Raw genomic sequence first — 16,171 nt, 5'->3', positions numbered from 1 at the left:
GTTTGCTGCTTTTTTTTCTTGGACTTTAACACCTTCTTTTCAACTGAAATTCGTAAACGGCTGAATCTCTGAACCAAAGTCCAGTAAGAAAAACGGTGATTTTACTTCAAGTCACACAGGAGTAGCAGATCTATTGCTACCTCCATAAGTAAGTTAAAATATGTGTTTTTTGTGAATATAAGTTTGAAATATTTTGCTTGGATTTACCTAAATGACACAAACTGACCAAAAGATGCAGCAGTAGAGCAGCAGCTCCTGTGTCCCTGTGAGCTAAAAGTGCTCTTTTTCTCTATGGACTTTGGTGTGGGAGAATGATCGCTTTACAAACTTCAGTTTCCTGTCAAAAAAAGGTCTTATGGTGAGAAAAAACAGCAAACGTGTTGTTAAGGGTTTAGGGGGCTCTGTGAGATTTTTTCTGGTCTGAATTTATGACCTTATTTCAAGTCTGAATCTACAAGACTTTGGACCAACTCTGTGCTACTGTCTCTGCATGGAAATGACCAATTTACTATCTCGTGGCTGGGACTCCGTTACGGAAAATGGAAGCTTCTCAGCTCATCTCATGCATTCAGAAAAACAGATCCCTAAAAAAAGAAAATCTCACAAAATTCAGACCCAGAAAAATAATCTGGTAAATTCAGACCCCGAAGAAATCATCATAAATGTTCTGTCTTGTTTTTACAACATAAACACATGAATTCAGACCCGAAAAACAAATCTCGGAATTTCAGACCCAAAAAAACACAAAATCATGTCATTTCAGACCTGATAAAAATGAAATCTCGTAAATTTAGACCCGAAATAGCAAAATCTCGTAAATTTAGAGCCGAAGAAAGATTTTGTGAATTCAGACCCCCAAAAGTGAGACCTGAACAAAATCTTGTAATGTGAATTCAGACCTGAAGAAAAAAATTAGGTAAGTTCAGAACCAAAAAAAAACCAACTTGTAAAAACTGATCATTTTATCAGGTGATGCTTTATTAAATAGCTAAATATTTTATATTTTCTTCTTCCTGTCCCTGTCGGCGGCCATGTTGTCCTGTGTGTGTGTGTGTGTGTGTGTGTGTGTGTGCACAGAACCATCAGCAGTGGTTGAGGCGGAAAAACCCGAGGACTAAATTAGGAGTGGACGCACAACAGAGCAGCAGCTTTTTCTGATGTGTAAGCAATCAATTCACCGCAGTGATTGGTGACCTCTTAGGATACGACCTCCTCACTCCTCACTCCCCCCCTTGACCTGTGAGCCTGCTCGTCATAAACTACCGACCACCACCACCACCACGTTGGTTAATGGAGTCACTAAACACACACACACACACACACACACTCTGATCCATTAATATTGCATTCTCCGCCTGTGAGACCTCCACTGAGGATCAATAACCGCCTGTTTAGTTTATAGGCAGCGGCCGTATGTGCTTATACGCGTACCATGTCCCTCTGTCACTGTGATTTAGCTGCAGGGTCGAACGCAGGTCGCTATCACGCGTTTGTAAAATATTATTTAACACCTGATCTGTCTAACGTACATGTGTAATCGATGCAGGAGGCCTAACACACACACACACACACACACACACACAGTCTAATCTCTCCACTGCTGCTGTGACATCCATCTACGTTCTTATTTATGTGGTTGTTAAAGTTCATATTTCATTTCATTACATTCTCAGTTTGATTCAGTTCCCCCCGGGTTAGTGTTCACCTCCATGAAGTTACAAGATAAAGTGGAAAGAAACCCAACAGCAGCAAATATAATCATTTTATATATATATACAAGCTTGTAAAAGCTGCTCAAATCAGTGTTTTTATATCAAATTATTGTAATTAAGGCACTTTTATTTAGAAAGTAGGGCAGCAACTAATCATTATGTTCATAAATTATTATTTTTTTCTCATAATCAAGGTCCACTAAATGTCAGAAAATGTTCTCACACGTCTCATTTTGTCCATAAACTGAAATGAATCGCTTTTCATGATTTCATGATTCATTTTTCCTTAAATGGAGCAAACAAAAAGTTAAGTGATGTTTTGTTGAACACTTTTATATAAAATAGTTTAAATGCAGTAAAACTCTCTCAGACTTTTATATCAACTTTCAGCTCATTGTGTTCTTTTTTCTTTTCCCACCAGAAACTCGACTCCCTCTCTCCCTCTCTCCCTCTCTCTCTCTGCTCTCAGTTACCTGAGCAGAGCGGCCCGCTGCGACATGATTGGCCGACAGGTCGCTTGCGTTAACGAGCGGTTCAACAGGTGTTCCCACTCACACTGAGCAGCCGAGTGAATGTGAAGAGAAGAGTAGACAAGTGTGGGTGTTGTTCCTCTTAGAATGTCCCCCTTTATGTGTGTGTGTGTGTGTGTGTGCGTGTGTGCGTGTGTGTGTGTGTGAGAGCCCTGAGACAGCAGCAAATCTCTCGTTGATCAGCAGAGTGAAGTTATTCAGGCCTGAAGGCATTGATATGCAAACAGGCTGAAGAACAGGCTTCACCTCACTGTCACTGTCACTAATGTGGATTTAGATAATGAAAAATCTAACATTTACTTTGTAGATGTATGAAATGATCGTAAATGATTAGAAGCAGTGCTTGGTTGGATTGTCTGAACCACATTTAGTCGTAATCCGTCCATGAGGCCGAAAAAACCACAAAACCACAAAACCACAAATCTCAACCTCATGGTGGCAACAAAAAAACGTCCTGGGAATCATCAAAGTCATCGAAAACAGCTTTATTTATTTACTTATTTACTTATTTTAGTCCGTTTTGACAGTATTTACCCCACATAACTGATAAATGATGGTGAATGGAGGTTGAAATAATAAAAAATATGGTTTTTATTTCAGCTTCGTGTCCCTCAAATGTTCAGAAAACACAAAACGCATAGTGGTTTCTTTCCGTCCACTGAAGTGACCACAGCAACTGGTCACTGCTCTCCTCCTCCTCCTCTACAGGGGAGGTCAAGATCCAGCCCCTTCTGGCCTGCACAGAGGTCAGAGGTCAAAGTGCATTCCACCATCACAGTCGTCATGTACTCGATAGTCGAGGGTTATTCTGAGAAAGTTATTCATCTGTGACTGTCGCTGTGTGTTTAAGAGACTCATTTAAAATGACTGATGATTCTAAACTCATCATCATTATCATTATCATCATTATTATTATTATTATTATCTTTATTATTAGAGTAAATTGTTCAGGGAGAAATCATTAATAATATTATTATTATTATTATTATGTATGAACCCTGATGTTTTCGCAGCTGAATGTGAGTGTGAATGTGATGGAATTTCATTATTTTATGTTTTTAATTGCATTAATATTTCAGTCTCAGTATGAGAAAAAAAACCATAGTAGACAAATTGTATAAATGTTTATATATGGCGACACTTTTTAAACATGAGAAAAAGACAAAGAATCTGTGTGTTGTTTTACATTTAGGACTCTTTTACAACCATTTCTGTAACAAAGTCTTTTAAATAGGTAAACCTGCCATTTTCAATACATATACATATTTATACAAATAAATGAATTAAATTTTAAGTAAAAGAAAATATTATTTATTTATACATTATAAATATAACATATATATTTATAAACCCGACCCAGTCTCTGAGATTTACTGATTCTTAGCAAATTAGCACAAATCAAGTTTTTGTTTGTTTGTTTTGAAAAAAAATTGCTCAAACTATATTTATATATTAAAAAATAAATGTAAGAAATTAAAAAAATTAAGAAAAAGAAAATAAGAAAGATAAACACAAAAAACCCTGACTGTGTCCTCATCTTGCAGGTTGCAGGATCCAGATCCAGTTTCTAGGCTACTATTATTATTATTATTATTATCGTACTTCATAACATCACCATTATTGATCATTAAATGTAACGTGACCTGAGATTAAGCAGATTTACTGAAACAACTGCCTGTCAGTGTGTGTGTGTGTGTGTCATGTGATAGAGGGGTCATCTGTTGACCTTTGACTGCTAAGTGTGAAAATGTCAGGAGAGTCTTCTGTCAGCCGCTCAGACCTGAGTGTGACACTTTAATCCCGTCACTCTCGACACGGCGATGCTTCACTCACACGCTACACATCTGACATTATATTTGTTTGTTTATCTTTGTTGTTGCCAGGTTACTGCTGATGCTCAGCTGTGGCCATAATCCACGGTGGGATTATACGTATGTGCACGAAATCTGGGGCCAGAATTTGTGCCACCTGGAAATAATTCCAAACATTGCGTTCAACCTTGTTCCTGCTGTGTATAATCTGTGTTACAGGGATCAAAGGCAGATGAGGAGGAGTTGACGTCCTGAGTTAGCGGCAGCGTCTCACAGCTGCGTTGGCGACCAAACGGTGTTTCAGCCTCGACACGCAGTGAAGACGTGAGCCCAGTCAACGCTGCTTTGAGCTTTAATTATTACATTAACACTGAGCCAAGCAAACTTCAGCTGAACCTTCAAAGGTTTTCTTGGCGAGTTTGCAAACTAACAAACCCCAAAAATAGAAATACCTGTAGCCTGCGGCGCCTGTGTAGCATATTTGTTCCAAAATAAGCAACAGAACAACAAAGAAAAGACGGTTGAACGTATTAGTATTTATGAAAGAAAGGCAATAAATCATCACAAATAAGACAAAGTAATTACCACAATTAATGAATAATTACCACAACTGACCACAGTGAGACAAAAAAACACATCAGAGACACGTGCAAAACAACTACAAGAGACATAATCCTTCCAGTTTCAATAGGGTTCTTGCAAACTTGTTGCTCGAACCCTAAAAATCACCACAAAGAGACATAAAATCACCATAAAGACATAAAACTACCACAAAGAGACATAAAATCACCACAAAGACATAAAACTACCCCAAAGAGACATAAAACTACCACAAAGAGACAAAACCACCACAAAGACATAAAACTACCACAAAGACATAAAACTACGAACAAGAGACATAGAATGGACAATGCAAAATAGCTGGTACAACTAGATGACAACAAAAAGAGACTAAAGAGTAAAGAGACACAAAACCACCACAAAGAGTCAAACTACCACATAGAGATACACAATGACAAGACACAAAACAACGATGCAAAGTGAGCACCGAGACATTCGTTAAGATAAAACCACAACAAAGAGACAAACTACAGACAGACACAGAATGGCAACGTGCAAAACAACCGCAATTCAACCACAGCGACACAAATTAAAATAAATTCAGACAGAAAACCGTCACAGAGAGACTCAGAAATGACAGAAATTCAAAACAAAAACAATGAAGACAAGGACAAATCATATTTGTACAAACATCGGCCGCATGTCTTTTCATCCGTCTCTCGTCTCATAACCGCTCGTCTGCAGGTTCTTGTTATAAATGGATGACACAGTAACTAGAACAGAATGTAAGACATGAGATTGTGGACGTCGCAGTTTGACTTTGACCTGTGGACAAACTGCCGAGTCTCAATCTGACTCAAATCAAAGCCTGGAACATGGACTAAATAAGTGTCGTCCTCGCTCCTCGCTCTGTTTATTGTAACGGCCTGAGAATGGAGCCAAATCACACAGTGTGTGCTGTGATGACTTTAATATGAGGCCTCTTCCTCCTCCTCCTCCTCCTCCTCCTCCTCCACTCTTTTAACAAGCAAAGCTTCAAATTAGAAGAAGCTGGGGCTCTGGCACGTTTATGCCGGGTGAAGCTTGAGAAGATTTGCACCCGCGTTTCCTCTCTAATTATCAGATCAGAGGAGGAACAAAGACATGTTTCTGTTGCGTTCATCAGTCCATGTGCGGCTCGATGCGCTCCTGTGTGTGTGTGCGTGTGCGTGTGTGTGTGCGTGTGTGTGTGCGTGTGTGCGACGAGCGTCAGCGCCGTAAACGTGTAAATGTGTTTGCTGGCTCCGACTTTAACAACGTTGTGTTATTATTCCACTTGGGTTTGGTCTTTGTGAACAGGAACAAGGCAACATTGTGCAGTCTTGTGTAAAGTACCTTAAAGGTGATACTTTCAGAGTAAAAGTACAAGTATCTGACATTTACTGTACTTATAAATGTCATAACTGTGTCCTCTCCTCCTGTCCTCCATTTTTCCTTTCACCACAACCGGCCGAGGCAGATGGCCGCACAGTTATGACCAGTCTTGTGTAAAGTACTTAAAGGTGATACTTGTACAAGTATGACAAGAAAATGACTTTGGTAGAAGTTGAAGTCACTTTTTTTTATAATATTAGTTAAGTAAAAAGTACTTCAAGTTTAAGACTGTACTTAAGTATCAAAAAGTCACTCTCTGATAGAAAATGTACTGAAGTTTTAGAAGTAAAAGTATTAAAAAAGGAAGTTAGGAGTTGGGATAGAGCCATGGTGGTTCAGTGGTGGCCAAGTTGTCTTTCAACTGGAAGGGTGCGGGTTCAATTCCTGGCTCTGCTAAGTCTATACATGTGTCCTTGAGCAAAGAAACATAACCCCATGGTGTGAATGGGTGAAAACTGTAGTGTAAAGCAGTTTAACGAGACTAGATAAGCTCTATATAAATACAGACCATAATACCAACCCTTCTTCTTCTTCTGATTTTATTTGTTAGTAACAAGTCACAAAGAGTAAAAGTAAAAGTTGCTAGAAATATAAATGAGTAAAGTACACATATGTGAGTTTTATACTTAAGTACAGTAACAAAGTATTTGTACTTTGTTAATCACCATAAAATGCAAGAAAGGCAAGAAACTGTAGATCAGTTAAAAAGACTTAAAAATCCCTGAAAATGTGCGTTAATCTCCATCATTTAGCAAATTGTGTTTTTGTATTCGGGCAATAATCCTGAATAATCCTGAATAATTGAGAATAAATCATTTAGTGATCCACAGCCACAGTTTATTATCAAAAATAACTGCACAGCCCCAGCAGGAGCCATATCTGTTTCAGCAGTTTGACATGCACTTTCAGGGTCAAAGGTCGGCTGTAGATACCCACTGAAGGGTCAGCTCCCTCATTACATGTTAATGACCTCGTCCTCCTCGTCCTCCTCCTCCCTGAGGACAAGTTTGTCCATTCTTAACTCAGCATTTTCACAGTGAAAGAGAAACTCTTTCTCTGAAGATTCACACAACAACGTCCATTTTCAATCAGTTGTTTCGATCATATTCAAATCATATTATTTGTAGGAGCTGAGGAAACTGAAACCTCCTCCTCCTCCTCCTCCTCCTCTTCTTCAGTGTTGATGGTCCTGCTGTGTCACACAGCTGGTTCTGGATCCTCCTGCCCTCTCTCTGTCTGTGTGTGAGTACAATCACAGGCATCATGGGAGACTTGACTTCAGTCATCTCTGCCAAATACTGCTCCACACCACTAATCAAAGAGTTCATCACTTCCTCTGCAGGTTATTTATGTGATGCATTAAAGGGAAATCACTCGATTTTTAACCAACACTGATTGTTTAAAGTCCTTCTGTGTGTGTGTGTGTGTGTGTTGTGTGTACAGAAAGTTGTGGTTGTGTGTAAACATGAGTGTGAACTCATGACGATGAAAACCATGTGAGTTTATGTGTGAAAGAAAACCAAGACTTTCTCTGACTGAGAGGCTAAAAGTGGACTTAAAAAGACTAAAAACATGCTGTAAAAAAGAATTTCAACTCCAATGATTGACACCAACAGACAAATATTGAAGCATTTATTTATTTTATATGGGTTTGTTTGTTTTTCACATTTGAAGAAGTGGTCAACATTTATTCCACATTTATTGCATTTGGCTGCAACTCTAAGAGTAACTTTGAGAAAACTCCTGAATTTAAATGTTTGAGTTGAAGGTTCAAGAGCGTCACGTTGATATAAACAAGCTGAATGTCTGGATTATGGTTGAGGAGAAACATCTTCATCAAAGTTTCTTTTTAGGAGTTGTGGATTTAAGGATTAGGAGTTAGGGGTTAGAAGTTCAGGGTTAGGAGTTAGGAGATTAGGGGTTAGGAGTTAGGGGTTGGGGGATGAGTTATGAGTTAGTAAATTGGGATTAAGAGTTAGGAGTTAGGGGTTAGGAGTTAAGCGTTAAAGGTTTGGGGTTAGGAATTAGGGGTTACAAATTATGAGTTAGGGGATTAGGGGTTAGAAGTTTGGGATTAAGAGTTAGGGGTTAGGAGTCAGGAGATTAGGGGTTAAGAGTTAAAGGATTAGTCGTTCCTGGTTAGGAATTACGCGTTATAAATTAACAGTTAGGGGAGTTAGTAGTTCTGGGTTAGGAGTTAGAAGATTAGGAGTTTGGGGTTAGGGGGTTAGGGGTTAGGAGTTAGGAGTTTGGAGGTTAGGGTTAAGAGTTATAGGATTAGAGGTTCTGGGTTAGGAGTTAGGGGATTAGGATTTATGAGTTAGGGGTTAGGAGGTAGGGGATTAGGATTTATGAGTTAGGGGTTAGGAGGTAGGAGTTGCATTGTGAGGACGCTCATAAGCATACTTTGTTTCCTAGCCCCTAACCCCCACAGTAACACACCTGATCCTAATACTTAACCTAAACCCAATTCTAACCCTTAAAAAAAGTCTTAACCTTTTAGTTGTGAGGATCATACAAAAATGTCCTCACAAAGATAGCTCGGAATAAAATCTTTTATTTTCCCATTTCCCTCCATAATTCTACACTCCTCCTCCTCCCCCTCTCTCTCTCCCTCTCTCCCTCCTGTCCTTTGTTTTTCCCTCTGAGCCCAAAGGTAAATTAGATGCCATTCCACATACCAGATGTCCGGGGAGTGTTGTGTACTCCACTCTGTCTCTCTCTCTGTCTCTCACCAATATATATAAATATATATATGTCTCTCTCTGTGCTCTATAAAGCCATGTTTCCATCGAGTGGAACAGCTCAGTTTGGTACAGTACAGTACATATTATTTTGTGTTTCCTTTAGCGACAGTACCAAAATAACCAGCTACCACCTTTTCCTTGGGGCACAAGAGTAAAATTGTACAGTACAGTCACCTGTTTCGACTGCAGTTTATTCTCATACAAAGATTGACATCGTGATGAAAAAGCTATTGTCATACTGGTACAATGTCACACTACACAGCCATCGGGCAACCTACACCCCACCTACCAAGTAAAGGTACTATTCTCAGTCGAAATGCAAGCCTGACCCAGGGCTTTACATTCCAAAGTGAACCGTACCATGATGGAAAAACTGTTTTTTTTTTTACCCTCTCCATTCTCAGTCACTCAAGTTGGCTGTCAATCAACAGTCACACGAACTTCAATGAGTAAATTCCAGATGTTATTGTTATAATGTAGCGGTATTAATAAAAGGCAGAGTCAGACTTTGGAGGAGATGGTAGGTGAGGTCTAACTATACGGTTTTGTTTTTACAGTATCCCCCATTTAATCTCATTATATTGCACTGTAGTCTGGTCAGATTAGAGGATGGAGGATATTATGTGGATGAAAAAAAATCACAGTCAATGTAACACATTTAAACTAATGAAAAGTTGCATATAATAACATGGTGTGCCACTGAGGAATCTGAAACTTAGATTTCAGAGCTGTGGGGAATTTCAGGGCTCAACTGTGAAAGTGTTCATAAACCATAAACAGAGTGTGGGGCATTTTCCTGGATCCCATCTCACCAGCTGAGCCTGGAAACTGGGATGTCTGTGGCTACTGTATAACTTCCAACAGTGGGATGTGAGGTGTGATTAGTGTCTGATTGGCATCAGGCAGAAAACACATTCGAAGTTTCACACTGTACAAATGTGCGTTTTTCTTGAGACAGAGTTACGGGGGAATCCAGCACTTCAGCATCATCTCCTCAGTTTTTGTGACTCAAATTATCAAAGGCTAAGGGCAACATGATCCTTCAAGTCTAGCATCTTCCTTTATACACTCACAGTCACCCAAATGTCCACGTTCTCTGTCAAAACTCATCTCCAGTATAGTACACAGACTTCTTTTATTTTTAACATCTGATGACAGCATCAGTGTAATCAGGCTGGCCATTGTTACCACACTAACAGCTTAGCAACATGTCTACAGTTAAAAATTAAACAGTACTACGTGTGAGACTGATTTACTGTGAAACAAATACGACAGAAGTGCTATGAATGGTAAACGTATGATGGCAGACATCTTGGAATCCTAACTCAGGGTGTGTAAGGTCGTTCCAAGGTTTCTGAGTTTGAAATCCAAGTAGGATGAAAGTTGCAGTTACACCAGGGGGCAATTTTGCTTGTTATAAGAACTCTGTCTGAATAGAAGTCAATGAAAAAAAAAAAAAAAAACGATTACTTCTCACTTGAATTTTCCTGAGTCTTAATGGTCTTAATAATCAGCAGTTTCAGGTCTTGTTCAATCGATCAAGATGTCAATTTTGTAAAAAAAAAATATTTTCCAGTGTACAGGGAAATGTACAATAGGGCACAGCACTTATGAGAAGACACGTGCGATTGACAGCTGGTATCGTCCAATAGGTGTGAGGCTGCAGGTGACATCTGGGAAGTTACAGTTTCTGATATGGCACAAGTCAAATTATGAATCTTGAGGCTTCGAAAGCAGAATCCACACAATGCAACTGAAAGACCACATCCATTTTTCAGAGACTCAGGACCTTTGAAAATCAGCATAGTCACTTTACTTGGATGTCGTCCAAATACACAGGCAAACAAATTGTATTGAAATTGAAACCAAAGTCAAAAACAGGCTGAGATTCAAAACACAAGCAATAAGTCAGCAAATATGCTAGAATGCTAGGTAAAGACACACAAGACAATCAGGCAGAGACTGGGGGGAGAGACCAGGTGTAACATACCAATGAGTCACAGGTGAGAAGGGGATGAGTGACGCCAGATGAGGTGATGAGGTACAAAGCACAGGAGAGTTAATAAGCCAGTCAACATGCTCAAATGCAGTATTCAACACTGGAGAGCTTGTGACACGGTCCTTTTGATGATCTCACGAGCCATTGGCCAAGACTAACACTGTTCAGATCAGGCCACATATCACTCAGGGAACTACGGTGGCCTTTACATACCAGAAAGGATACAAACATTCTCACAAGGACCCCCAAACTCATGAGGAGATGGAGTGGGGACCCCCTACTAAAATACATATTGTATAAAATTGTGTTTTATATTAAACTGGTCCTATAGTGCCATGTTGTACCTTGTTATTGTGCATTCAATACTGAGATATTCAAATAATACACAGGTTCATAAATCCATGTTTTTATTTTAAACATGTGCAAGGTACAGTGAGTAGGGTGGCCATTCCGCTGCCATTCATAAACATAACTATAATTCATAAACATAACACAATAAAGTGATAGCTGCCAAGATCAACAATGTCTGTAAATTGCATGTAATCATGCATAAAAGCTATTCAAATTCAATTTTTTAAAACAGAAATGTGGGTTAGACTGATTCATGTTTTAATTTTAAAACTTTCAGTTTGCTTTTTTAGCTTCCTAACTTTTATTCTCTTTCTGTTCATTATTTTTTCACTGTAACTCTCTGAAGTCCTGTCCAATGTGGTTTGAGAGAGTTTTTGTATTTTATTTTGTGTTTAAAGACCGCCCCTGTCCATGTCCTCCACACCGACCGGACGGACCGGTATTGTTGTGATTCCTCGTTGATGGGACAGGTGTTATGAATGAACCGGCGCCCAGCTCGAAAGAGCTCCTGTGTGTCGCGGAATGTGTGCATCGCTGACTGAAATAGATCTTCTGCCTCCATTTATCTGTTCACTACAGTGTGTTGGATTCATGTTAATGTGTATTTAAAGACATTTCAATATGTGGAAAAAATTGCAGGGGGGGAATATAAAAAAAAACAAAAACAAAACTTTCACGCAGTACACCCCTGTAGTACCTCCATGGACCCCCTAGGGGTCGCACACCCCCTGTTGAAGACCTCCGCCTTAAGATGTTGTGGGCAAAGCTGTTCACCTTCATTTGCGTCATCGGTTTCCTCCTTCAAAATACGAAAAGCAAGTCCATTCGTCCTGCTGTCATCTGAGGGACACTTAATAGAAACAACACAATCACTTTTAAATAATTAAAAATGTTTTAAAAAATTCAATTTAAAGTGAAATGTCACGTGTTTTTTGTAAGGATCATGGGAGTCATTGTTGTGAAAAGAACCCAGACAAGGTTAAGAAAATGTGTCACCATTTAAGTGCAACACATTACATACAGTAGGCATTGTGAATGTAGTTTTACAATATTATGTATCTGCAAAAGAAATAATGTCCAGAAACGTCCTTCCCTAAAACCCAGCACTGTCCCAGTGTAAGAGTGTGTGTTGTTTTAACACAGCTGTTCATGGTAGTGTGTCTCCGTATCAGATGACTCTGCCCGAGCCACAAAAAATGTACCTTGGCTCAGAAAACTCCATTTTATTGATTCACCCACTTCATTTATTACATGCTGTATATGCTGAGTCCACTGGCAGAGATAACAGGGAAATTCATTATGTCACTGACTATTTATTCATTTATTTATTTATATATATGTTTCAATGTCAAGCAATTGATACTGATGCAAATGATAAAATAGGAATATTTAATTGCATATACCACAGAGAAATTTACTTCATGAACTATTCTCAATTTGAATTGATAAAGTTCAGGGATTTTTTTTTATAGTGTGGTTTTACAAGCTTACGTAGTCTGTGTTGTAGAGTAAATAAGTGGGTTTTTTTTATCTCAGACAGACCTGGAAGTTGCAGCTCTACTGCTTCCTTTTTGTGGTACGTTTTTGACACTAATGTAAATGCAAATGGAACATATCAGAAACCACAATCACAAAATAACACAGTCGGACTTACTGATGGAGGCAGCAGTGGATCAACAACTCCTGTTTGTCATGAAGAAAAATTGATTGATTTTGGTGCGGTGAAACAAACCAAATTATAATAGCAAAATAAGGAAGGAAATATATATTACTAAGATTCATTCAAGATGGTGATGATCTTATAAGGGGAGGCTTTTGTTAAGGGGTTATCCTTTTAGTGTTAGTTTCTAGATTCCAAGCAAAATTAAATCCCTGTAAAAAAAACATTTGTGATCCTGAGTGAGTGAACATTTGACTGCATTTATTCTACATTACACTACAACATGCAGTATTAACATATACTGTTGTTTATTGGACATGATTTTCAGCACATTATCTTGTGTTTTGTCTTTTCTCTTGACCACAGCACACGACCAAACCCGCCCTGTGGAAGAGAGGGAATAATTGTGATTGCAACAGCAGTGAGTATGCAACTAAAATGTGAGAGTGAAGCAGCATGGTTTTACCGAGGTAGACTTTGGCTCACATCGCCTCAGGCTTTCACGCAGCGAGCCAGAAGAAGTAACAGAAGCTGCTGTGCCCTAATGAAAAGTGGAATATATTAGAAGAAAAATACCTTGTAGGATTTGTATCAAAAGTCCACTTCTGTGTACGGTAACATGTCATTTTGAAGTGAAGTCAAAATATCAATACTAAACTATGACATTTTTGACACATTTTGGATGACATACTAAACTATGACATTTTTGACACATTTTGGACGGCTTACTAAACTATGACATTTTTTTTAATTTTGGACAATGTCCTTTTTGTCAGGCTTCCTTCTTCTTATGAACGATAGGTGATGAGTTGATGGTGCAGAAAGAACCCCTCAGACACACGACTTGTACCGAACAAAAGGAATTTTATTTTGTTAAGTCAAGCATTTGACCGAGCGCTGCAACGGCTCAGGAGAATGTGTTCCTACCGAATCTCTGAAAAATTCTGCCTGCATAGGAGCAGGTCTATACTTTTAAGTGTTTCTCTGACATTATCATCCTATACTTCACATTTGTCCATTTTAGGTATTCTATCTTCAGTCTCGAAGCCCCTCCTAGTGATGGACAGAGAAGACAAATAATGGTGCCCTTCTGTCTTTAGGTACCAGTCTCCGTATATAGGAGGACAGCTGCTCAGAACATACATCTACTCTTCAATGTAAACATATGTAAATATTAGAGAATCAACAACAGATTTGACCTCTGGTCCCCTTATTATATAGGGAGTATCTGCGTTTCTTCAAAAAAACCTTTTCTAGGACGGGCCCAGAATTGGCCTGTAAATGTGTCATAAAATATGTCCTGGGTCATACTTGTGACCCCCATGAGGAATTTCCTATTTACTTTTCAACTGCAATGGAATACACATCTCTAACTTATTCAAGACAGAGTGTAGCTGTGTTAATGTGTTCATCTACATCAGATACTACAACGACATACTAAACTATGACATTTTTGAATGATTGAGTTTGAATGATTTCTTTGTTTTTATGGAGCAAAGAAAAGAGAAAATGTCAAGACAGAGTATTACTATTATTATTATTTTTTTTACAAATAAACGTCAGTAAAAATGAACTAAATAAATGAACATTTCAGTCCTCACTTTCACTAGCACTGTTGTGTCAGTGTATTACAATATATGATTTTTGCATCATGGTGTGATGATTAATTTTTAAAATATAAAACAAGCAACGATTACTGCATAATTAAACCATTACTAAATGAATTGTGAAATACTTTAATAATCGATGAATTCTTTGTTTTTTATTACAAATGTTGAACATTTCCCGGTTTCCTGGTTCCTTTTAATAAAGAAAGAATTCAAACCGAATCATTTTTGGTTTGTGGAAGAAAAAAACAAAACATTTGAGAATCATCATTTTCCAGGAGCAGTGACGTCACATTAGCATTAGCAGTCACAGGTGTAATCTGAACACCTGTGATCGGATCCCTCAGGTCGGATGTGAACAGCAGGTGTGAACAGAGCGTCAACAGAACCTAAGAAATGTGCGGATCATTTTTAAGCAGCAGTTACCACACGTTAGACCACATGTTTGTTCCCACAGCTCCTCCTCCTCCCGTTTCTGTGTCTGCGTAGAAGAAGCTCCGCCTCCGACAAAGGAAGTGGAACATTCCAAATAGATTAACTCAGAGGGGAGGAGTGGAATGTACCATGTCATGGAAAGTTCACAAAGACTTTTACATCAGTGTGTCTTTGTGCAGGAGCAGCTCCACCTGTAATTAATCAACGTTCATGTCCTCGCTGGACAAATAAAAGAAAAATGGCAGCTGAAATTGTTGTGATTTCAAAACATTTTGGTTAAAACAGAGACAAAAAAAACCACTACCTGTAGGAAATGCTGCCACCTGCTGGACTGACACACACACACACACACACACACACACTGGGCTGCTCTCCTCTCAGCTGTGTTTTCACTCCAAATAAAGTCTCAACTTGAATTTTTTTCCCCTCAAGGACACTGATACGTGTCATCACTGATATGTGTCATCACTCACACGCAAACAACAACAACAAATTAATTGCTATTGGGGCCCCCGGTGGTCACGGGGCCCTGAGCTTAGTTGGCTTAGGCCTTGGGCCGGCTCTGGCCTCATCTCTTGTCATATTTGGCTGTGATCCCTTGTTTGTATTCCACGCAGCTCTCCATTAAAACAACCTGCTCCTCTTGGCTGAAATAAGAAGCTAGCAATCACAGCTCAAGTCTACTCTTCATGTAATAACTGCGCCACCCTGTGGCTAAACATCAGCGCTGAAGTCATAACGTCACAAGTTCTCATTTTCAATGATTATTAACACTATTATTGTGATTTGAAGCCATGTCCGTTTTGATTGTGCGTGATGGGGACCTCTGTTGGAGACTTAAGATGTTCCTTATTTGGGCAGGAAATATAATTCAGGTAAAAGTTTTGCACAATGTGCATTCACACACTCAGCTGAAACAATCATGTATCACGTTCTCCCAAAACAACCAGCTGTTATAGTTTCACTTGACTAAAATAAATGTGAACCAAACATGGCACTATCATAATAGTGTATGATTTAGCATGCTACATTTATTTTGAGGTTGTCACATGACACTTTGCTTCCGGTCCTCCGTCATATTAATAAATGAGAAACAAAAAACCGAAAAAGGAATTTACAATAAAACAAATTTGGGCTGTTATTAGGTTTTTGTTTTTTTCGGGGGTTTTTTGCTACTGAGAGCAAAATCCGTTTTTCTGTATTTGATTCAATACAAAAAGGAAAAGGGGGCGCTGTTTCCATATTTTCGTATTTTTAGTTTTGTCAAAAATACAGATTATACTTTAGTACCCTGACCTGTTGACCCATATGCCACAAGTAATGAGGCCAGAATAAGGTATTCACA

At 38.8% G+C, this 16,171-nt stretch overlaps 1 long non-coding RNA gene across 1 annotated transcript; it reads right to left on the bottom strand.

Annotated features, from left to right (window-relative positions):
* Positions 1 to 13,024: 13,024 nt before the first annotated feature.
* LOC122776723 lies at positions 13,025 to 13,319 on the bottom strand. The gene is made up of 2 exons (XR_006361253.1): positions 13,251 to 13,319; positions 13,025 to 13,168 (listed from the first exon to the last, which is right to left on the bottom strand). It is a non-coding gene; the product is annotated as an uncharacterized LOC122776723 (long non-coding RNA).
* Between the last annotated feature and the right edge of the window lie 2,852 nt (positions 13,320 to 16,171).

Source organism: Solea senegalensis, linkage group LG11 (assembly GCF_019176455.1).
Source record: "Solea senegalensis isolate Sse05_10M linkage group LG11, IFAPA_SoseM_1, whole genome shotgun sequence".
NCBI classification, from domain to species: domain Eukaryota; kingdom Metazoa; phylum Chordata; class Actinopteri; order Pleuronectiformes; family Soleidae; genus Solea; species Solea senegalensis.
The sequence above is the reverse complement of the archived record's forward strand: the minus strand, read 5'-3'. Positions and strand labels throughout refer to the sequence as shown.